Source organism: Lonchura striata, chromosome 4, assembly GCF_050655825.1.
Source record: "Lonchura striata isolate lonStrDom1 chromosome 4, ASM5065582v1, whole genome shotgun sequence".
NCBI lineage: Eukaryota > Metazoa > Chordata > Aves > Passeriformes > Estrildidae > Lonchura > Lonchura striata.
The window spans coordinates 16,232,532-16,255,827 of NC_140706.1; the positions used below are offsets into that span (position 1 = coordinate 16,232,532).

Sequence of the window (23,296 nt, forward strand, 5' to 3'; positions counted from 1 at the left end):
TAAACATTACAAATTAAAATCTGAACTCTCTTCTTTCAGTGTGACTTCAGTTTTGGAATGAATAGAAAACATCCTTTCACTGTGTGGGGATATTTTTCATATTTAGTAAGGCTTTATTTAATAGGCAGTTGTATTTTAATTTAAATAGTAATTCATTTTTAATATAAGTTCAACCATAATTTAATTTGCTTAATATATCTTAATTTCTTTCTATGTTACAATAATATTTTATATAAAAGAATATATAATGAAATTATTTTGTACAAGTAATTAAGTATGGTGTGAAGATTTTCTGTGAAATTATTGTATTCAAGTCAGACCATTTCTATTTATTTGAGTGGTCATAATTTAGAAAAGCCCACTTACACTCTATGGTATATGCTTCTACACATTTAATTAAAGAGACTGGAATTTCTTTTTGCATCAAATATTGCATTTGTCAAAATGCAATATTTTGTTAGATAAGGTGCTAAGAAAAACAAACAAAAAATTAAACTCCAGTTAACACAGATTATATTGGTTACTCCCATTTAGCAACTCCATGAATTTGAGAAAGTAAGTGTAAACTGGAAGTGAATTTGAATGTGCTTTCTCATGTAAGTGTTGTAGTTGCTGGGTTGCAGTACATCAGCAGTGTGATTCCTCAAGCCTCTCCTTTGTGGTACTTTGTCATTTTGCACAAAATGTTTTCATGTTTCTTAAAAGAGACAGTGTGAGATGTGAATAACACTTTAACCTGTGGGTTAAGACACCTAGTTGCAGAGTTGGTATGGAAAATATTTAATCACTTATGCAAAGGGAACAGTTTCTAAAGGAAAAAATGAGGAAGAACATTGAAGGGGCTTTGCAGCTTTTGGTTCCACAGTGGACACATATCTCTGTATGGACATTTTGTGTGGCATCTGAGTACAACTTGCCCCTGAAAATAAAGTCTCTAGAGTGATGAGAATTTCTCCAGAAATGCATACACAGTTACTGAATCTTTTCAGTCTTGATCTAAGAGAAGCAAAGAGTTTATGCTGCTTATGCTCTATATGAGATAACTCTCTCTGGTTTTGGATTTTTTATTTTTTTTTAATACTAAAGGAAAGAAGAATAAGAGATACTTACTCTAAAGTTGTCTGGAATGGGACGCTAAAGCAGATGCAGTGATTTTTCTCATTGGATCCACCTGTCTATATTAAATATGAATTTGATATTTGAGAATCTGTGCTTCAAATTAAACAGTATAACTACCCCTGCTACTGTGGCAGCCAGCCTTTACAATGCTCAGCTGTGGTGTGGGAAGGGGTTGCATCTTTAGTTCCCTAAGAACTGAGCAGAATAAATATACAATGGGCACATACAGTATTACAGATGCTTTTGAAAAGTATCTCCTATTAAGCTCTTTTTTCCCCCTTGCCCTAAGAAAATCTTTAACTTCTCTTTACATGAATACTTTGAAAAACTCCTGACCCAAAAACCCAGCTAACAACAAAAATAACAAAAAAAAAAAACCCAACCAAAAAAAAACCAAACCAAACCAAACCAAAACAAAACAAAAAAAAACCAAAACAAAAACAAAAAAAAAAAAGAAAAGAGACAGAGACTGAAGGGACAGGGAAAGAGCGCGATCACCTTTCTATATTCCTGAGTCTGTACTGGAAATCCACAGGGCTTTTTTCTGATAACTTTGATCTCTTGGTTACAGTAAAATCTTTCTTGTATTTTTATTTCTATGACTTTTGTTAAACCATGTTCTGTGACCGAGCATTTCAGAGAAATCATGAACATAAGACTGAAAAAGAGCAGTAAGAACAAGGGAGAGGACAAAATATTTCAGGGTGAGCATGTTTCTCTGACGTTACTTTCCAGGTATTTAAGTAAAGGCTTTCCTTTTTAGCTACTTCCCTGCTACAATGAACTGTGGATAAGGTGCTATGATAGATACCAAAGCATATTTAAGGAGTTAGAAGGAGGGGGAGGTTGTAGGAATAGCATCACTCCCATACCCGTTCCCTCGCAGGAGCGCTCGAACGGCGATCGCCCGGGCCTCGCAGAGGTTCCAGGAATAGTTGGAAAACGCCGCTATCGTGTGGCCGAAGGGCGAACAACAACTGCAAAAGGCTCCTTTCCTCACCTGCCGGTTAGGTCCGGCTTTGTGTCAAAAATACTGATAAAAATATCTTGCACGAAAACTGAAATATTCAAAGAATTGGACTTAAAAAATCCCATTGGACCTGGGATGACTGAAGAACTCCAGATAAACTGAATTTTCCTCTGGGTGTGACTTTTATGTTGCCATCCTGAATTTAAAATATCAATCAAGTTTTTGAATTTGGAGTTTAAACACCCATCTAGCTTTATAATTTGAGAATTCTGACTGGCAATGCCACTGGGGCACATTATTTAGAATTTCCTGAGGATATTTGTAAATGCTAGTTTATTGCGTGTTTTGGCTAAGACAAACAGGCACTTTAGGTTTTTAGAACATTGTAATTTATTTTACAAAGTTCAGGCCTTCAGTGTCAGATTTCTAGTGCTGAGGGACTGGATTATCTTCTTTGGTCTTTGCTGACAACTTTAATCTGTAATTCATTCTGTGATCTCCTGCTGACTGGTTTTGTACCTGCTTGAAAATGTAACTTCAACTGACTGTAATAATACACGGCCGAGGTCTTTGTGATGCATTTCAACTGACTTCAGTGGAATCCGGTGCAGTTTGGTAGAATCCAACAAAGTAGGTGTTAATTTTGTTTGTTAGTTACCAAAATAATCTCCTATTAAGGAAAAACGTGCAATCAATTTCTATTTGTTCTATCTGGTGTTAGCTATGAATTTTATTTCCTAGAATCCTGGAGTGGTTTGGGTTGGAAGAGACCTTACAGGTTATTTCGTTTCCAACTTCCCTGCTGTGGGCTGGGACATCTTTCACCAGAACACGTTGCCCAGAGCTCCATCCAACCTGGCCTTGAATACTTCCAGGGATTTCGAGTGCCTCGCTGTAGGTACAAGCCTGTGGAACTGGGAGTGGGGCTGTGCTGAGCTCATCCCCCGTGGGCACAGCTGTGAGAAGCAGGTGAGCAGCACTGAAGGTAATGACACACGGAGGGCCCAGGTGCACCAAAGGGAATAGAAGCCACACAGGTGGAATGCGTGACCATGAGGAGTATAAAAGGTTGGGCTAAAGAACAAGAGGGACAGGTACTTGAAGCCTTCTGAAGTAGTATGATGCTACTCTGTATGGGTTGAAGCTTTCTGAAATTGTACATTGATTCTCTGTGTATTGTGGCTATCTCAACTGTGATGTGTGCTATGATACCTGAACACTGCCCACCAACAGTAAAGAATTTACCTAAGGTATGGAATTTCTTCCAAAGAAAAGAATGATTCTGTTGTAATTATGCCTATGGTTTCTCTCTGTCATATCTGTCTGCTGCGACTGTTGATCTATTCTCTGTCTAAATCCTAGTAAAGCCTTCAATCCACAAAGTTACTTGGTTAGCTTGTTAAGATTTTGCTCTCAAAAGAAAAATGGAGATTTTAGTGACAAAATAAGGTATTCTGGTTTACTAACATAATCATAAATTGTTTGGGAATACTCTCACCGTCATGTTGAAGTACCTAATATTTAAAGATTAACATTATTTTTGTTTCCCATATATCTGATGTACTTTTTTTCCCCCTTGTATATAACAATCCAAAAAAGACAACTTTTGATTTGCTCCATATACTAGCCACACTAAACCATGAAATATAGCATTAATAAGTCAAGAATTCAAGTCATCAAGGATTAAAACTGTCAAGTTGTAGGCAGATCAAATTTTAAATCTAAATTTAAAATATTATTGTCAGAATTTTGATAATATCAAGTAAACAAGATAGAAGGACTGTATTACCAGAAAGGACATAGTATACCAGGGAGTAAGGAGTGCCTGCTTTGCATTAAATCCTTCATCATGGGACAACTTGACAGAATTTGTGTCAGCAAGGTTAATTGCATTAGATTTTTAGAGCTGTATGGTTGAAAAGTTGCTGTGATCCTTCAATACAGATGGAAGGAAAAACTCATAGAAGAAAAGGAAAAGCATGTGGCCATGTGCTACATTGTTAAAGGAGACTGGATAGGAGTTCTAGTAACTGAGTTTTCCTGGTAAATGGGTCAGAAGAGAACTGGAAGACTCTTACTTGAGGCTGAAAACTCCTGTTTGTGTGCATTTCTTTGCTTTGATTCCCCTAGCTTCACATTTTGTCATCTCAGAATATAACACTTGTGCTAGCAATGAATGGTATTCTCTCTCAAAAAGCCAAAATTGACTACATTTTTTTTTTAGCTGCAACAATTCTTTGTCTCTGTTGGAAAGCCACCTAGGCCCTTAGGACTAGCTGTGCATGTCTTGTACTTGAGTACTGCACTACAGAGCTCTTGGTTGAAGTTGGTCTACTTATCTAAAAGTCATCCAACTGCTTTGCTTTCTTCTTTATTCCCCAGTATCTAAAATATACTAAAGCTTACATCCGAATCTTAATTTCTTTTGTATCCCTTAATTTTTAACATCTTTTCAAAGCACTGGTCATCCTGGGTGCTGGATATTGTGTTGTGGATGATGTGGATTTGAGCAAAATGAGTTAATGACAGGTTTTGGCCCAGGTTAGTGTATTTGGTGTGTGGATGTGGTGCTTCAGGATATGAGTTAGTGATGGACAGGGCATTGTTGGGTTAACAGTTGGACCCAATGATGTTAGGGGTGTTTGCCACGCTTAATGATTCTATGATTAGGAACTATGCAGTGTATCACAAAATATCTGTTACTGACAAGAATATTATGAATTATCCTTGTTCTCTATTTAAATGGGAGTAATATAAAATAGGACTTACTAAGGGTTGACTTTGCCCTTTAAAATAGTTCAACATGATCTCTTGGCCTGTTTAATTTTTGTAAAATAAATGAATAATATAAGAATTTTTTGCCTCTGGACTATTAGTTAGAAAGCTTTAATTTCAGGCCTCTATCTTCTAAATCTTAGCTGCCTTGACATACTGCATTTTAGATTAAGTCTTCTTTAAACTTGTCTGTCTAAAGGAGCACACCTAAAATACCAAGTCACTGGTACAATACTTTGTAAAAATTTGAGATCTCTAGGTAACGTTTACTGTCTGTGGTACAGTTTCTATGGTAGCAGCCTCTTGGCTGTTTCATTGCTGCTTTCCAGACTAGATCTGTGTAAAGCAGATGGCAAGTGGGTTGACATTTCAGTCTGAGTTGTGCCAATTGGAATTGACAACCTCATGTTAAGTATGCTAATCCTTAATTGGAAAGTATATCCCATTTGGACTGCTGAATTTGCTGAGCTTTCATTGAAGAAGACTCTCTGTAATCTCTTAGGATAAAGCAGACTACAGAAGCAGGGCAAATTTTATCTTGAGAAAGATTCATTTTGAGGGACTGTTGTGATACTTAAAATCAGAAAGGAGTTTGGGTGGTGTTTGTTGTGTGGGGTTCTTTGATTTGATGGGGATTTAAAAATTATTTTTGTTTATTTTTGTTTTGCTGTTTTAAGGAAGAATGCCTTTTTGCACTTGAGGACAGTGTTTAATGCTGGATGAATTTCAATATCCTGAAAGTTTGGCTTATGTTGACACCTTGGTTTTTTGAAAGTGGGCTTAAAGCCATGCATCCAGGGGGCTGAGGAATCCTACAGAGGCTACTGCTGCTGCTCAGAGAACTGATAATCTAAGTAGTGGGTTGCAACCCATCTTTGTGTATTATCAGTAAGGAAAATTAATACTTGTTTAAGTTGAAGACACTGAATCCTATGCTTGTGTAGTTCTTAGAAAAAAAAAAACCCAGCAGGATTCCCCCCCCTGCTTTTTTTCCTATGAAGGCTCTTGAAGGGCAGATAAGATAAATTGACTCAAATATTTGAGGAAAGATAGAAAAATTAATTGTAATGATTTTGTTGTTGTTGTTGTTTGAATGGGAAATTGAAACAGAAATTGAGGTGTTCTTTTTTTTTTTTTAATGACTAACCTTAAAAGATCAGCTGATCTTCTGCAGTTTAATCTTAAGTTCTTTTCCTTTACTCCTCATACTTGGCATCTTGTCCAAATGAGAGGCTGGAGAAGATAGGGGAATGCTTTCAAAGCACTTGAATTTTCTCATTTGAAATGAAATATTTATTATGAAAGTTCAATGAATTTCATAAGGTACGTGGTAAAATCCAAGGTTTTAAATCTCTGAAATAATTCATGGGGACAGGATAGGAATGCTGGAAACAGCATGAGCCATGCTTTGGCTAAAGATGGAATAAGGTCTTTGAAGAAGTTTTCATTATTCTGGGAGCTTTCTATAATCAACATTCAGTTTTCTACAGATCTCTGCTAAACCAGCTACAGAGAGGGTGGCATGTAACTGACATGCCTAAGGCATAAAAAACTCTGTTAAAATATGTGGCAAAATTTGAGTTGTTTCTTGTGCAGACCTAACAAAATATTTGAAAGTTCTATCACTCTCCATTTACGCTTTCTGCTCTGGAGTGTGTATTTTCTGATTTTTGTGATGCTGTGATTTCTGTGTGTCTGGCAAATTTCTCATCCATGCTTTGGCTGTATCCATGCTGGTTCTGCATAGTGTTTCTCTTCTCTGTGGCTAGAATAAGCCATATGGATTAAAGTCTGTGGTTTGGCAGATAAAACCTATGAAAGTCTAGTCTTTTGCCAATGCAATATAATACATCTATTAAATAGTCCTGGTGTTAGATAAAAGAACAGTGTAATACCCCTTTCATCTCAGACTGTGTAATGAAGGTACACTTCAAGTTTCCTCTGGTTCCTGTAGCTGCTACATGGCAGCCAGGAGTCAGAGAAGTCATGATGTCCCACAGGGGCCATTTGAATTCCCATTTTTCAGGCAGTCCAACAGCTGATGGGTCTATAGATAAGAGGTTAGGAGAGTTAGATGCCTCTTGTCATTTATCCTATGGTGTCTGTAAGTAGCCTTGAAGATTATTACTAGATTGCTTAAGCATCTCAGCCTGCCATAGTCTGGGTAACAGACACAAATGTCTGAGAGTGGACAGGAACAGCTGATAGTTTAATGGGAAACACCAAACATGCAAAGCAAAAGACAAGCATTTTTTTTATTAAGCTAATTAAGCTTGAGCCTCTGTGACTACCTTTGTTGAGTTTAATCTCAACATATAGCCACCCACAAAAGAGAGTTAGATTATATATATGCTGTGCATAGCCTTCAGACTGAGCAGAATGAGTTCTATACAAAAGTATTTACCATTGTGACTGCAGCTGCAGAACTGGGCACATTTTCAGCTTTTAGATGAGAAGAAACATGGCTGGAAAAAGAAATTAAACCTGGCTGAAGCCCCTTGCAGAGGAATGCTTCAGTAAGCTGGTTTATATTTTTTCTACTTTGTTCTATTCAAGGCAACTTGCTGGAGAAGAACCTAACAATATCATACAGATCTGGTATCATATTTCAATCTGTTTTAATTATTTTAGTGAAATCTTGTTCTACAGGTGCTATGTGAAGAGAAATTATAGATAAGCAGTAAAAACTATTAAAATCCTTAAAAATGGTCAACTCTTAATCCTATTGCATAACAAATAATTATTTAAATAATTTAATTGATACTAATTAATAGATCAGACAATATTTGTTTTCAGAGGATTTATGTTTTGGTGAATCAGTATTATACATTAAACTAGCTCTGAATAAAGATTGTTCTATCCACATAAAAAATGTAGTAGTTACATAATTTATAGCTTGTGGAAGTGTTAAGGATCTGATTTAATCAAGGAATCTCATTACTTATTTTGAATTTAATCTCCACCTTTGATCATATTTTTAAGCTTGTAATTGCTATTTAGGTTAAAATCCAGTAAAGTCTAATAAATATTCAGTTTGCTAATTGTTATGTAGATGCATAATTTTACCTCCAAGAACAAGCTTGGTAACAGAGCAATGACTCCTATACCATAAGGAACTGGAATCTGAAGTCATCATTTGCACCTGCTAGCAAAGCCATAAAAAATTTAAGTAGCATGTGTCACGTTTTAAAAAACTATGTATATATATTATTTGATTTACCCATTTTGTTCATTAAGGGTTACTGTTGCATTTTAAAGTCTTCAGTAACATACACAAATATGAAATATAGAAATTAAGGCACACATCTTTGTTCAGAGGTGCAAGTCCATAAAGACCTTAGTATATGGAAGCTGTACCTAGAGCACAAGTGCCAAGTGGGTGTGATGACAGATTTGTATAAAGAACAGCCAAAACTATAGAAGATGACAAGAACAGAAGTTCAAGGATTGCTTTGAGCTTCTTAATGCTTTGGACTTAAAGGAATTGATTCTTTGTGGCCTCTGCTGTGACCAGCACCCTCAAAACACAGACTGGTGAGATTCTGTTCAGAATTCCCTAGCTGTGTATATACTGAACAAATATCATCTGTTAATAGACAGCTTATATTTGTCTTGCTTGGTGAATATTCACTTGTCCAGTACCTGATGTAGGACCTTGGCTCTAGCCAGAACTCTGTTCCAGTTTTAAAGTAAGTATATTGAAATGTATCAAATACGGGTATCTGAACTTCAAGGGTGAAATATCTTACATGAAAGAAAGATTGAAAAAGTTTTTAATGAAGGTTTTGGAAACGGATCTGCTCTGCTTGCTCCTTGTAGAGTATTTTTTTCCCCTCATGTCTCAATTCATGGGTGAGGAACTTACTCTGATGTTCATGGTTGCAGCAAACTACACAGAGCCCTGTCTCTGATCTTGGGAAAATTTCCTTCTTTCTGTTTTCTCTTGACTCTGGATTTTCTCTTTACAAGCAGATTCCCTGGTTTTCCTCAGAGGAACCAATTTTGCCATCAACCTTTCTTCTGTTTGCCAACAGAGAGGTCTCTCTCACCTTTAGCACATTCATTAGGGTTAGACCCCTCTCAAGGGTCTGCCTGACTTATGATGAAGTGATCAGAGTAACTTCTTCCTTGCTGTCCTATACTGCCATTTTTAAACAAAACATAAAATAGGAGTTGCAAATAAACGAAGGAACCAGGTTTTACACCCCTTAATATTTACTGCCAGACACACAGATTTGAAATAAGGAGCAGTTGGTATCATCCAGTCAAGGAGTATGTGTTTCCTCATTGCTGTGTATTGTTTCATTATAAAGGCAAATAGATTTATAACTTTTCAACAACTAACCTGTGAAAAGCCATTTTTGTGTCAGTTGCTCAGCAATGGCACCTGGAGTTTAATCAGTCATGTGTGGCTTGCTACTCTTGTGTGATCCTGCTGAGGGGAGGTATGGCTCTCCAGAGGTGTCCTGTGGCTGAGAGGGAAAGTAAGGTGTTATTTAGAAAGCTTTAGTTTAGCATGTTTCAAACTACTGATATGGTTCATGGTTTCACCTGTTATCCTACATTTCAAAAACTGTCCTTCTTTTGTAGATATGTTTGAGTGTGTGCCTGGTGTTAACAATTCTCTGCAATCCCTGGACAGGATTTTCCATAGTCTGCCCATGGCCCAGGATGCCATTTCAGTCCCCTGAATCTGACAGTCCTTGCCCCAGTAATGCCACAAGAAGGTCTCCAGTCCCACCCAGCCCTGCTGAACCCGGGTGCTGTGGCCATGGGCTCGTCCGAGGGCTGGGTCACAGCCTCCAGGCTGCCCAGCTCCTGCTGATGCAGTGGGATGGGCGCTGGGCAGGAATGTGCCAGGCTGGCACACTGTGGATTGCATTGCAGAGTTTGTATAAGTTATTTAATGTGTTTAACGACTAGGCCTAACTTCTGGGAAAATGCACAGGAATTATTCACAGCTAATGATATCTTGACTATATTATATTTTGTGTGCCTTTGTATAAGCATTATGTATAAAATCACAATATTTTTAGGCATTTTGTAGTGGTCATTATATCTTTAACCAACTAATTTCTAAGGGACATGTTTAAACAACAGTAAACCCTACTATAGAATATTAATGGAGGTTGTTTCCACATGCAGCTCAGATACTGGGACATACTTCAATACTTTGGGTATTCCTCTGTGTCAGCACATGGAACAATACTCCTAAGAATATTTATTGTCTTTTCAAAAGCTGCAGTTAAAACAGCTAAAACTGAATAGCAATTAAGACAATTTATTCTGGAAACATTCTGCACTGTAGTTACAGCATTTTACAAATGCCTCCTTAATACTTTGTCAGTTCCTGCCATGTAGAAGTTTGATGACTCTACCATAAATGTACTGGAATTAAAATCTATATGGAAGAAATGTTGCCTTGTATGGGGAAAGAATTATGATAGAAAAAAAGTAAATTGTTTTTTTCCTAGCCAGGAATTTGGTTTCATACTAGGGAGATTCTCTGTATGCCAATTAATTTTAAAGAAATGTCTGCAGTCTCCTGTTGCTTCATTGTCATTCTTGGATTGCATTAAATTTATGCAAATAAAGGCACCATGGATTAATATATTAGCAGGAAAATAATACAGTAATGTCAAAGATTTTTTGTTACAGTGGAAAGGATGGAAATCGAAGAGTATGAAACAGAACATGAAGTAGGGGAAAAAGCCATAATAGAAATTGCAGAAAATATGAGGAACCTAACTGGAATAAAAGCTTGTCACCAGGAAAAAGCTCACCATATCAAACTTTTTCTATGGCTGTTTATGCTTTCAAGGTTATTTCCTTAGTCCATTGTTCAGGTTTCTGTCAGTAAACATTATTTACTTTCACATCCATTTATCTTCAACTTCTGAAGAGAGGTTTATTTAAATAACAGGCCTACTGTTGAAATTGTATGGGTATGTACACTTCACATAGAAGACATGGAAGAAGATGACCCCTGATCTTTCAAATGTTTTATTTCCATAAGCTTTCAGGCAGGATATAGGAGAAAGGAAGGGGAAGATGCTTAAATTGAAAAATTTACTTAGAATTGAAAATACAATTCAGAATAAAATATATTGTAGTGCATTTGGCTTCATCTTGGACTAAGATAATAAATCTAAGAAAGTTCAGAGCAGAGCTTTTAGATTGAGTACCTTTCAAGACTGATGTTTTAGTTTCAATTTCTTCCATTATTAAAGTTGACTGATGACAAAGCCAAGCATTGCTGCAAGATAGATTTACCATTTTGGATAAACTGTTTCCTTAAAAAAATCTAAACTATGATTGTCTCCTAAAACTTGTACTGCCATTAGTGTGAACACTCTCTCTGACTGTACTTTATCATAATAAGGCTTTAACTCTGCAGTTAGTGAAACAATGGGACACCTGTGGCAGATTTATAGACCACTTCCTCCTTAATCCCCTTCCCTGTGTCTGTCAGGTGAAGTTTTCAGGAGAAAGTGGGGGTGTTTTTTTACATGATTTTCTGAGGTGTCTGTATTTGAGTATATGAGTAGACTTTATGAACATGAGTAGAATATTCCCTCTATTGTTTGGACTATCTCTAGGATTGAATCTTCAACTAAAAGTGGTGGTCCCTAGTGAAGCCTTTGGATTCTGTATCAGTATAAAGTACTGCTTTAGATTCCTCTTACACTGTGTTTTCAGAATTTAATTAGGAAAAAGCATTTTTGTTCTAAACTAAGCTTATCCACAAATTAAAATTATGTATTTGTCATTATCTGTTTGGCTGTGCTGGTATTTTTAGAGGCATTAATGTCCATTGTATGCAAGAGCTATTCGACATAAACTTGAAGAGTGAGGGTTGCCGAGCAGTATTGGAATAATTTTTATTCTCCACCCAGATATATGGATGGTCCTTATAGGACAGGCTTCTGCAGGAAATCAGTAGTTTGGTTTTCAGATTACCTCCACTGAGATTCTGGAATTTGAAATGGTTCTTCAGGTTGCACTGTGGCTCATTCTTCCCTTGGCAGCTGCCAAGGCCATGTAGAGCTCAGGAGCTGTAGTGCCTTTCCTCCTGCACCCCAGCCTGAAGAGTTACTGCCAGCCATGCTCCACTGTGTCTCATGATGCCATGGAATTAAAATGGCTCCAAGCTGTTGAGGACCCCTCCTGCCTGTCCACATCCAAGCCATCTGGCCAGGCAAACCTGAAAGATCAGGAGGTCAGCATAGATGTTCAAATGACCCTCACTGAGTCTTTGGAACCTCTTGGGTCCTAGCTGTCTGGGATCTCAGCCAGTGCAGAACCCCTGTGAGAATTTTCTGCCCAGTGTAGAAGTCAAAGGTAGAAAAATTTTGTGTCCTGAATGATCTCCTGCTAATTCAAAAGGTAGATTAAAACACCAAATTAATTATATATATAAAAGAAAAAAAGCACTGGTTTCTAGATTAGTCATTTCTCATGGGAGGTCTGACTCATGAACATTTAAGGCTCGGGGATATAACACTGCAGTGTGCATTCTATTTAATACGTAAAACTTGTACTCATGCAAAGTAGCCATTGAAAAGTTATCCAGTTTAAAATCCAAATTCGGAGTTGAAAGCTTAGATTGAACATTGGCAATTGTGCTATGCTTTTAAATTGTTAGTAATTACAAAGTAACACAAACTCTGTTTCCCTGCTCAGAAAATGACAATCTGGTTAATCTCTGTAGTTCCCATCTAAAGTTTCTTGAGAGTGGGGTGCTGTGAGACTGCCAAGGGGAGTGGCTGTCATGTGTAGTGAATGGACCTGAGGGAGACAAACCAGCACTGTAACCCCAGTGTTAAGCAGTGCTGGTAAACCTGCACAGACTAGGATGAGTCTGTATGTGTGACTTGGAGCTGCCAAAAACTGGCTCTCATCTTTGCCACCCTAGCCCTCCTGTATTGCCTTTGCAGTGCCCACCACACCCACACTGTCCTCCATTGTACTGGTGTAGGAAGACCCTCCCCACCAAAGCTGCTGGAGTCTTCCTGTGCAAAGAACTGAGAGATCAGACACCAGTTTCCTGATTTTAATGTCTTTCAGTCTCCTCCCAAGTTCTCTTGGCATCACTGTATTTATCTGAGGCTGTCCACATTTTGCAATATGGTGCCATTTAAACACCAAGCTGTCTCAGAATAGCTGAAGTCTGGAACTGGCAGAGGCTGACTGTGTGTGGAGGAGTTCTCCACAGGAGCCTAAGAGAACTGCTCTGATGATGAATTTCACCATTTCCAAGACCCATTCTCATCTTTGCAGCTGGACATGGGATCTTGATGTTTTGCTACATCTATTGTTGCTCTTCATCCTTTTGGCTCTAAGTGATAGAGCACTAGGATTTAAAACAACGTGCCTTCTTGTTGTCAGCTTGTTCAAGGAGAATTGCCTCATCTATGCACTTAAATATGCTCAAAGGTATTTGTCTATAGTGTTTATGAATTTACTCAATTTAAAACATGCGTGCACAAAAGTTGGTGTATATTTAACACTTTTCTTAGTAGGATACAGAGTGTCTTTTAGAAGCACCCCACCTCTCTTTATAAACTTCAGAGGTTAAAATATTAGCTGTGAGTAAATGTCTCAACTTTGGTACAAGAGCTGAATCCAAACCTGAATTGGGAGATGAAAAGCAGTGGAAGCATGTGATTTTACTAGAACACACACACACACACAAAAAAAAATCCCACTCTTGAGTAAACTCAAGAGTGCAAAACCATGAATGATGACAACAGCAGATTGTTTGTTTTCTGGTAGATCATCCAAATGATATTGAAGTGCTAGAATATGTAGGAAAATGAGCAAAGGACAGCTTGAATATCCAGTAAGCCTAGTGAAATGTCTTTTGTCTTGGTTTGGGGTTTTTTAACTCTTGTGTTCCTCCTCACTTTGTGAGTAGAGACAGTGGCTCTATGATTGCAAGTGTGAAAGCGAAAACAAAAACTACTAGTGCAAAAGAGCATGAAAAATTGATCCATATAGGTCATTAGTATTGACATTTGTTTGATCTCTTTCTTCATGAAAATTTGCTACAACTTGAAGAAAAATTACTTATAAATTACTCAGTAAGGTAGAAGCCTATCTGAACTATATATGATATTGCAATCTGAGTAGTTACTTAAGCTGTTGTTTCTTAAAAAAGAAGAATCCCTAGATATTCATAATCATGATAATAAAATCATTGTTTGCTTAATATCTAGTGGGTTATTTTTCTGTTTTTTCTCCTTTTTATTTTTTATTTTTTTTCCCAAGTACCAGATATTTCCATTTATTTAGTGATGTGAAAAGAATTAAGGATCTATATTATCTCAGTACCAAAATATTTGAGCTAAAGAAAAGACAGATGCTAACCTTTAACTATTTTTATTTTTAATGAATGTCTTTGTTTTCTAATGCTTGTAAAATTTATTCTATTGTTGAAAAAAGAGCACTGTATTTTGGGTAAAAGACAATGCAATTTTAAAATAAATCCCAAAGTCTGAATTTCTGCTTTAGTTGATGAATAGAATTTTAATTTGACTGGGCAGCTCCAAAGCAGTTGGTGTACAAAGAAGTAAGGAAACAGTAGATGGCGCTCAATAATCTGCAGGATTTTAAATCCCTTTTCAGAAACTGTAAAACCTGTTATCTTCAAATCAAAGTAAGGGTAAATTTGTGGCATCAGTGCTATAAATGACATCATACTAGTATTCAGTGAAGGGGTCTGCTAAGCAAGTAGCAGGCTGATTAAATATTAGAAGCCTACTCAAACTGAGTTTTTCTTTTTTTCAGTGCAAATGCTGTTGAAAAGTACATTTGTCAGTTTACTGTAAAGCACCCTCACTTATATTTTTGTTTATAACTCTGTTCAGCCTTGGAATTACTTCTTGTTCTTTGGCTTTGTTATCAACAACCATGATAGTCTCAACTACTAGAATTTTATAAAGAGGTAAAATATTTGGCTTGACCACAAAATAGTATTTAATTTTGACTTACTGTGTTTTAAGGTGGAAACAATAATTTGTAAGATTAAAAAAAATTCTTGCTAAAAATAATTTTCTGCTGGCCAATCTATAGTATGGACTGTTTCTATAAAATGAAGTTAGGGGAGAAGAAATCTCTCTCTCAGTATTTTCCAGTGACATTAGACCTACAGTCTAATGTAGTCCTGTAGAGAAATTCCCTTTTGTGAGATGGAGGATTTGGAGCTACTCTGCTTTACAATTCTTCATATAAAATTCTGAGCCAAAGGTATTGTCTTAAGGGGGAAGACGGATGAAAGATAAGGATTCTAGTCTGGACTTCAGGAATTCAAGTTCAGTTCCTTTCTGCCCTTACAGATTACTTGTGTGGCCTTGGATAACTTTTAGATACTTGGAGAATGAAGTGCCAGTGGCCAGATATCTCAGCCTGTGCTGAAGATATATAAAATATACCTTAATCCCTCTGTGACCAAATCTTCCATTTGTAAGATGGAAAAACTAAGACAGCTTTGCTTGCAAGGATGAATGTTACATGGTACAGCTGTTACTGTACTGAGGTGTAGGAGGCAGAGCAAAGTACCTAAAATTGATATTTAACTCAGTCCATTTGAGGGACTGGTGATGGAGGGAAGCTCTGTCCTGTAGAGAACAATGATTGCACTTCTATGTGTAGTCTAATCAATCTCCATAAAATACAAAAAAAAAAAGGACGAAAATACTGAGCTTTCTCTTCTCTAAGAGTTTTTTTTTCCAAAGAGACTATACAAAATAATTGTTTACTGAAATTCAGTGGGAATTAAATTCTGCTGCTCTCCTTTGAAAATTCTATGAAAATATAAAGAATTAGCAAAAAGCCTAGCAATCAGAATTTGATTTTATGCATTCCTATATTTTTTTTCAGAAACTTATTGTAAAAGAAATTTATTGTATCACATTTTCAGTGAAAAGAAAGCTTGATTGAATCTGTATTGGAATACTGATTGCTACTTCTACAGCTGTGCATCCAGGCTAATGTGTTGCAATAGCTTTTCTGGCTGTCCTAATTTATACTTAAGACTCTCCCATTTTCCTTTCTCTTTTAATATTCCACCCAATCTTCAGCTTCATTGCATAGTTTTAGATGGCTACCAAATTTGGAATTATTTAACCTTATACATAGTTGATGTCAGTTCTTCCTCCTCTGAGATATCATGAATTGCCATGTTCTGCAATGGTGTCATTTTCTGAGATATTTCTCACGTGAGGTGTTTGCTTTCCAGGCTCCTGTTAATGTCCAAGATGTCTGTTTTCTTTCTTCAATCAATATTTTCATTGCAAAAACATCTGAGCTGGCCCACTGGTTTAGCTTCGAACTAGAAGCACTTGAAACATGACTGTCAGACCTGTCATAACCTGGAAATGCTCCTGTCTTTGTGTTGACATTGGCACTGAAACTGCTGCACTGAAACAATAAAAACTGGACCCAAAGGAAACAGGAAGTAAAATCTAGTTTTAGAGCAAAATGAGAAACTTCTTTCTAATAGGCAGAGAATTTGTTATAAAATATCTACAGGTTTTTTTTTTTACTTTTTTGGAGGATGAAAGCCTTATATGAAAGTGTTCTCTCAGTGGAAAGCCTTGCTGACCTTGGCAGAGAAGAGAATATCAAAATGTGTGGTGAGTTTTCCTTCTCTAAAAGTCGAGCCACTGTTTCCAACACTGAATCTCCACAGCAGGCCCTGCCACCTCTGGGACCTCTCTGTACCTCCTTTCTTACCTCAGGTTTGTCATGTCCTTTTTAGATGAGGAAGTATCTTTTTGTTTTTGCACATTTCTGATGCCCAGGTCCTTCTGGGTAGTACTGGAAACCAACAGCAAAAAATCTTGTGACGTAAAAAAAGGAAAAATTCTGTTGTTGTAGTGGCAGTATCAGTTGAAGAATGTTAAGTGGTACTCCCTTGGTGCAACTCAGTAAAATAAAATGAGTAATGTTTTGACAAATACACAGAAGCAAGTTTGGACAGTTTTCCTTGTAGCTCTGAGGGTATATTTTGCAGAAAAAAAAACAAGACAAGCATGGCTGAAATATTTTTCAAACCTATTCATAGGGGAATATTAATCTCCAGGAAGCACAATAAACACAGACTTTGATTTCCTTTTCCTTCCTTTTATAGACAACTCAAGAAATGCTGCAGAAAATGAGGAAACCAGAAGCCAGACAGGAAACAATATACAGAAACTGAAGCACTGCAGATCTTGTTAGCATTAGATAACCATATGAGTTTACAGAGCCCATAGAATAACAGCCATCCTAATGATAGGTAAGTGATGAAAGGAAGCTTAACATTAACCCCATTAAAACAGCAGCTGAGGCAATCTCATCACAAAAGAAAAATGCAGCAAGAGTTGAAAGGATGTCCTAGGAATTATACCTGAAGACCACAGAAATCTGTATTTGGTCTTACAATGGTTGTGCTAGCTTGATTTGATTTGAGCATGCACTAGCTTTATTGCAACTCTTGTTGTGGTAATGGAGAGCCTGGTTCCTTGCCATGGATAGCATTTTTCAAACAGCTGCAAATTTTGCTAATTGCTGTACATGTCTGATGTGTTCTATATGTTTGGGGTTTTTCTGCAATTATGACATTAGTCAACTTATTAAAATGCTAGATATTTCAATGTTGAGCTGTGCATAGTTTATGTGAGAGGCAAGTATGTGTTTAGGCTACTTCATGGGGCTCGGCACCATTTCAGGGTCTGCAGTAACCCAACTCCTGATGTCTTCTTTGCTGACAGTATTCTGATATTGTGGCCTATTATTGTTTCACAGGGCTGAGGATCTTTTGTTTCAAAGTAACTGGGGAAAGATACTGGCAGAAACTATCAGGTGCTTTCAGTGCCTTCCATGTCTTGACTTTGACCCTTTACTGATCTATTCTGCATTGGCTTTGTCTAAGGGAAAAACCTCTGGCCCGCAATACAGGCAAAAGTTACACTAGAAATTTCTGGCATATAATTTTTTCCAGTAGAAGAAGCTTGAAATCTTATCCAAGAAGTAATAACTTATGATTTTGTTTTGCTGCTAAAACTGGAAAATGGATGAATTTTCCTGCTAGTGTACATCTACTTTGAAGATCTGTATGGTTACCCCAATTTATATTAATAAAAAATGGAAACTAACAATGTCCTCTGTCTCTGATGGTTTATAAATGTAATTCCTGTTTTGCCAACACTTGTCATATTCCTTATATTTCTTTTCATAGTTTGTGTCATGTGTAAGCAGTAAAGGAATTACCAGCTATCATATGCTTACTGTACTCTAAATTTATTTTTCTAAAAAGCATGATCCTTTCTGATTTCATTTTTGTCAGTACTCAACAGACTATCCAGTAATGTTGAAATACAAACTGGAGTTGCCCTGATGAGATTTTGCTTGGATCTAGATCAGGTCAGCAATAAATTGTTATTCATGCTGTACTAGAGAATGAGTCTGTACTTTGGATTTGACAGGATTAATTCCCTAAGCAGTTTTAGATTTTGGCTGTAAAATACCTAGAAAAAAAAATCTGAAATTTTTTTGTGAATACTGTTTAGAATCAGTGGTCATGAAATATGTAGATTCACTTGCCATGAAGTTTAAGAAAAAAGATTTTGAGCAATTCCACTTCTCTGTTCAAATCCTGTCATGAAATATCTTCCAGTTTTGAAGTAAGGTTCAAGCTTGATTAGCTAATGACATTTTCAGTTCAGGAAAAGGAAGTGGGTCACAGTATCTGGGTGATGTCATAACAGATTTCTGATTTCAGAGAGATATATTGGACCTTGTAAACTGGGATGTGCTTATGTGAGCTAATTCCTAAAGTCACACTTAAGTGTGTATTTCAGTACTTCAGGGAATTACTACAGTGTTTAGACTTTTGCCAGGAGTACAGAGACTAGCCAACTATTCTGGTGCAAGAATTATCTCAAATAAATATTCCAGTCTATATTTTGTGCCAAAATGTAAAATAACGAGCCAGTTCCCAGGAACTAAGGAAATTGCTGAAGGTAATATAGTAGTAGATTGCTGCCTGCTAGAATCTAACAGAGGTGGACTCTTGCACAGGTTTTTCCTCCAGGAATTTTCCATCCAATATACCTACAAAACAAATCCTCACTTTGAGGCAACTCAAGAAAATAGCTCCTTCAGTACTCTTATGCCCCTTGCAGTCATACAAAAGCAAGTAACCAAAATGAGTGGGTTAATATACTCTCATCTGCATCACATGAGGACACAATGAATTTCAGCAGAATTACACTTGAACTTTAAATCTATAGACAGTATAATGTTAGCAGATGTTCTGTAACAGAAAAAATAAAGTTCATGAAAGGTTTGTACAACCAGTTTGGACATATAAAGCAACTGAGCAATAGGTTGGTTGTGGTCATCTGAATCTGTTTGGTTTTCACAGATCTTGTGTGGCTCTGTGCAGTACTGGTAACATTGAGCTCCTCCTCTCCTTTGTGGTTTTTGTTTGTGTTTAATTTCTATAGTGTAATTGATAAGGTAAGTCTGACATACAGTTGTTGTGAGTACTCTGTGGGTGCTAATGGTTCCTTATGGCCCTGTCACCTGTACATGAGACCTCTATCCACACTCGCTGCTTCTGGGCCCAGAGACTCCTTTTCAACTCCACCTTTGCCGAGAGGAAATTTCTCAGGCATTTCTTTTTGGGAGGACCTAACCTATTATATGCAATAAAACTAAGCTAAATTAAAATATCCATCAAGCTTCAAAACAACTTTCTTTGATTAATGTTTGGGGACTTGGGGAGCTTTTGATGATTCCAGGCCCCTAGAACATCTCAAGTTGGAAGGGACCCATAAGAATCATGGCATCCAACTCCTTGCTCCTTGCACAACTACCTAAAGCACAGAATACAGCTTCACTGTATGCTCAGCTCTGCTGCTGCAATTCGGACACTACACCTGTATTAGATTCAGTTTCCGATGTTCTTAGCTCATTTGTACATGTCCTGTGTTTCCGGTCAGATAATCATGATTTTCTCAACTGAACCATGAGGGTAGTTTGGAAGATATCATCAAATGTTACCTGAATTTCACAGAAGCTTTTCATTAAGCATGCAAACTAAGAAAAATGAAATGATGTAATCACTATTATTTTCTCTATGAAAAACATTTCTCTAATTTTTTTCTCTAAATATCTCTAAAATTTTGTCTATGAAAATCTTATTTCTGTATTTTGGGCATTTTCACAATGTTCATACAAAGCAATTTGGAGACCTTGGTAAACAATAAATATTCTTTTAATATCTTATTTCATTACCACTCAGGAGCAGAGTGCCCCACAACAGCACAGCACACAAAGGAGAAGCCCATGTGTTTTCATAAATAATGACCAAGCAGCGAGATATAAGGGATTTGCACAGGATTTTCTAAAGTTATAGCATGGGTTGCCAACTTTTAAAAAAGTCAGTATAGAGTGTGTAAGTCTTGTGTAAGGTGTCCTCAACATTAGAAAATGTAAGTATACTGCTCCTGCTGTATTTTCTCACTGCTATATGTGACCCTTCTCTGCAGATTTTCTTCCTGAAATAAAAATGGAAATTATTTCATTATTTACAGATATACCCAAGAGTTTTTACTCAAACTCTTAATTTAAGTGCAGGACAGAACCCCTCACAATTTATTGCTCCATTGTTATTTTTGTCATTCAGTATCAGTACAAGACATTGATTCAATTACAATGTATCTTTCCAATTTGCTTAATTACACAGTTGTCATCAGGAGACCTTTACCTAGACTGTGGGGATGGGCTGCCCAAAAACTTCCACAGTCCACAATGGTTCATGAAATGCAGCTAGATACTATTACATTGTCTTTCTATTACACTGTTACAATAATCTTCATTGATCAGACTAAAATTGGGTTTCATGTGACTTGGTTATAAGATTCTAAAGTGTTCTAAAACTTTATATTCTTCCCAAATAGGGATGGTGAGTTGAAATTTTGACATATGCAAGAGAGTTATTTAATAAAAGAAATTCAGAACTATCACAATAAATCCTTTAGAAGTAGGAAGGTAAAAAGGTATTATATCAAGGAATTATTTATATGCCCTGGTTATGTGTCAGGTATAGTTCTCTCTTCAGCCCTTTTTCTCATAGTATTAGACTTTCCTATCCCATTAAGGACTGTTTTCTTTAGTATTCCACTATGTTGTATACTTTTTGGCATATGGATTTTGATTTGTCATTTACTGCATTTTGTCCATTATGCTGGTAATATTATGAAACACATCATTATACTCATACTGAATGTCACAGCTCCATGCGATCAAATCTCACCAGTCTTATGTCTGAAATTCAGCTCTGAATGAACCAACACAAAGAGTATTTCTCCTAGTGCCCTGCCCTTCCCCTGACTGCCACAAAAGGTGCTAATATGGTTCTGCTCTTTTTTCCATTCTTTTGTCCGTGGGAGAACGTTGATATCTGGTTTCTGCATTTGTCTGCTGGATTCTTTTCTGTGGCACACAGCTCAGGAAATACCACTTCCATCCCTCTCTGGATTCTTCTCTGAAAAGCAAACAAACCCAAAAGCATCTTCTTAATTTTCACAGCTGCTAAATTTCAGCTCAATACAAGATTTTCCTTAATTATCATATAAATATTTATGTATAATTTTAATGAAGTGAGCACTTACACTTTTCATACAATTGTTTTTAAGGAAAATTCTGCTATACCATGTTTGTTTTCTATTGAACATGCTTGTCGGATTTTTGGTTATTATTGTATTTTAATTATTTTTTTTTAAATTGTGCCCTTTAAACCCCTTAACATTTTATCCATTCTGTGTTTGCATTGTCCCTCCAAAATATAGTCATGCTGCCAGTGAGTTATGAGAATTGCTGTTGATGACACTTACATACTATGTAAGTACTTATTTACTTACCATGTTAATAGTACTATACATTAACACACTTCATTAGAGAGAAGCTTCTGCTCTCGTTTCACCTGACAAAGTGAGGAGTGTGGGTTTGTTTTTTTTTTTTTTTTTGCAACAACATGAATTTTATGAAGAGTGCTACCTTTTATAGTTATACCTATATTAGAGTGGCTACAACTCATGTTTCCTGATCAAACCTTATGCTACCTACTGGGATAAACATGACAGTACAGCACAGAGCAGTTGGATGGCTCAGTGCAAGTCAGCCATCAAATTTATATTAAAGATGTCAAGTGTTTCTTACAGTCAAGGGTGAGCTCAATACTTCTGTGGCTCATGTACATGTATCAGCAGAATTGATACCCAACCACTTGTGAAGGTGGGCTTTTTCAGGAATATTTCGGAGCTTTTCAGGGTCTTTCCTCACTATATGACTACCACCATGTGGAAAGAGTGGGTTGATATAATTGCATATGAAATTATTAAACTGTTTGAAAAATAATGCCTCTTGAGGCTTTCTTTTTTGTAGAGGAGGGATTGTCCCAGTTCATTGCAGTCTCAGTCCTACAATTTTCTGTAGGAGGAAAAAACAGCAGAAACTGGAACAACTGGCAAAATTGATAAGTACATGGAGTAAGGAAATGAAAAAAACATACAGTCCCTGCCTCAAATTAGTAAAAGTCTGACAATCCTGTTGTAAGTATTGGAAGCGAGTACAGTACAAGACAGAAAGAGATGGAAATGTTAAAGGAGAAAGTTTCAGTGACATATTAACCTGTTGACCTCCATCAACTAGCAATCACCTCAGAACTTAACCTGCATCCCAGAAATTTTTTCTGGAGAGATGGAAAGACCATTCATATTCCTTGTGGTTAAACCTCAGGAAGGAGCAAGCACAGATCAAAATTCTGAGAGATCATGTCAGCTGTGTAATTTGGGTCAGTTCTTCCCCCTCCCTGTGCAGGTGGGTGGCTGCTACTTGCTTTGTTGGTGGAATGAGTGGCAGTGTGGAGGGAGTGGAACCTCCTGTACTGGCCATCAGATGGACTGAGAAACCTTAGAAGGCTTCATTTGGAACTGTTTCCCAGTCTACAGGAAGGATGCAAATGCTGGAAGAGAAAGGCAGGAATTACCTTTCTCTGTGTAAAATATGTTAGGGTGGACCTTGTCTGACCTGCTGCTCCTTTATTGGCCATACAATCTTTTACAAGGTGGTGACCTGAGAAACAAGACCTTTATATGTAGCAGTTGTTTTAAGTAGTCTTTATAGATCCATATGTAAAGATTTCTTATCATGAGAACACATAGTATTTCAAATGTAATTTGTGGTAAATGTTGTAATTGAGTTTATTTCAGTATTCCTGACATTCTTGCAAGCAACATTGAATAGGTAAGTTAAGATAAAACATGTGGTCTAACCAGAACAGACTCTCCTTCTGCAAACAATTCCAGGAGTCATCTCCACTTGCTTTGTTTCAGCTTTTAGTAAACTGAGTTGACAATGCTGAACCCTACTCAGGGTTGT

At 36.9% G+C, this 23,296-nt stretch overlaps 1 long non-coding RNA gene across 1 annotated transcript; it reads left to right on the top strand.

The window, feature by feature from the left end:
• The first annotated feature begins 1,586 nt into the window (after positions 1–1,586).
• LOC146767547 (uncharacterized) lies at positions 1,587–21,633 on the top strand. The gene is made up of 4 exons (XR_014954743.1): positions 1,587–3,339; positions 16,104–16,500; positions 16,998–17,144; positions 17,654–21,633. It is a non-coding gene; the product is annotated as an uncharacterized LOC146767547 (long non-coding RNA).
• Positions 21,634–23,296: the final 1,663 nt, after the last annotated feature.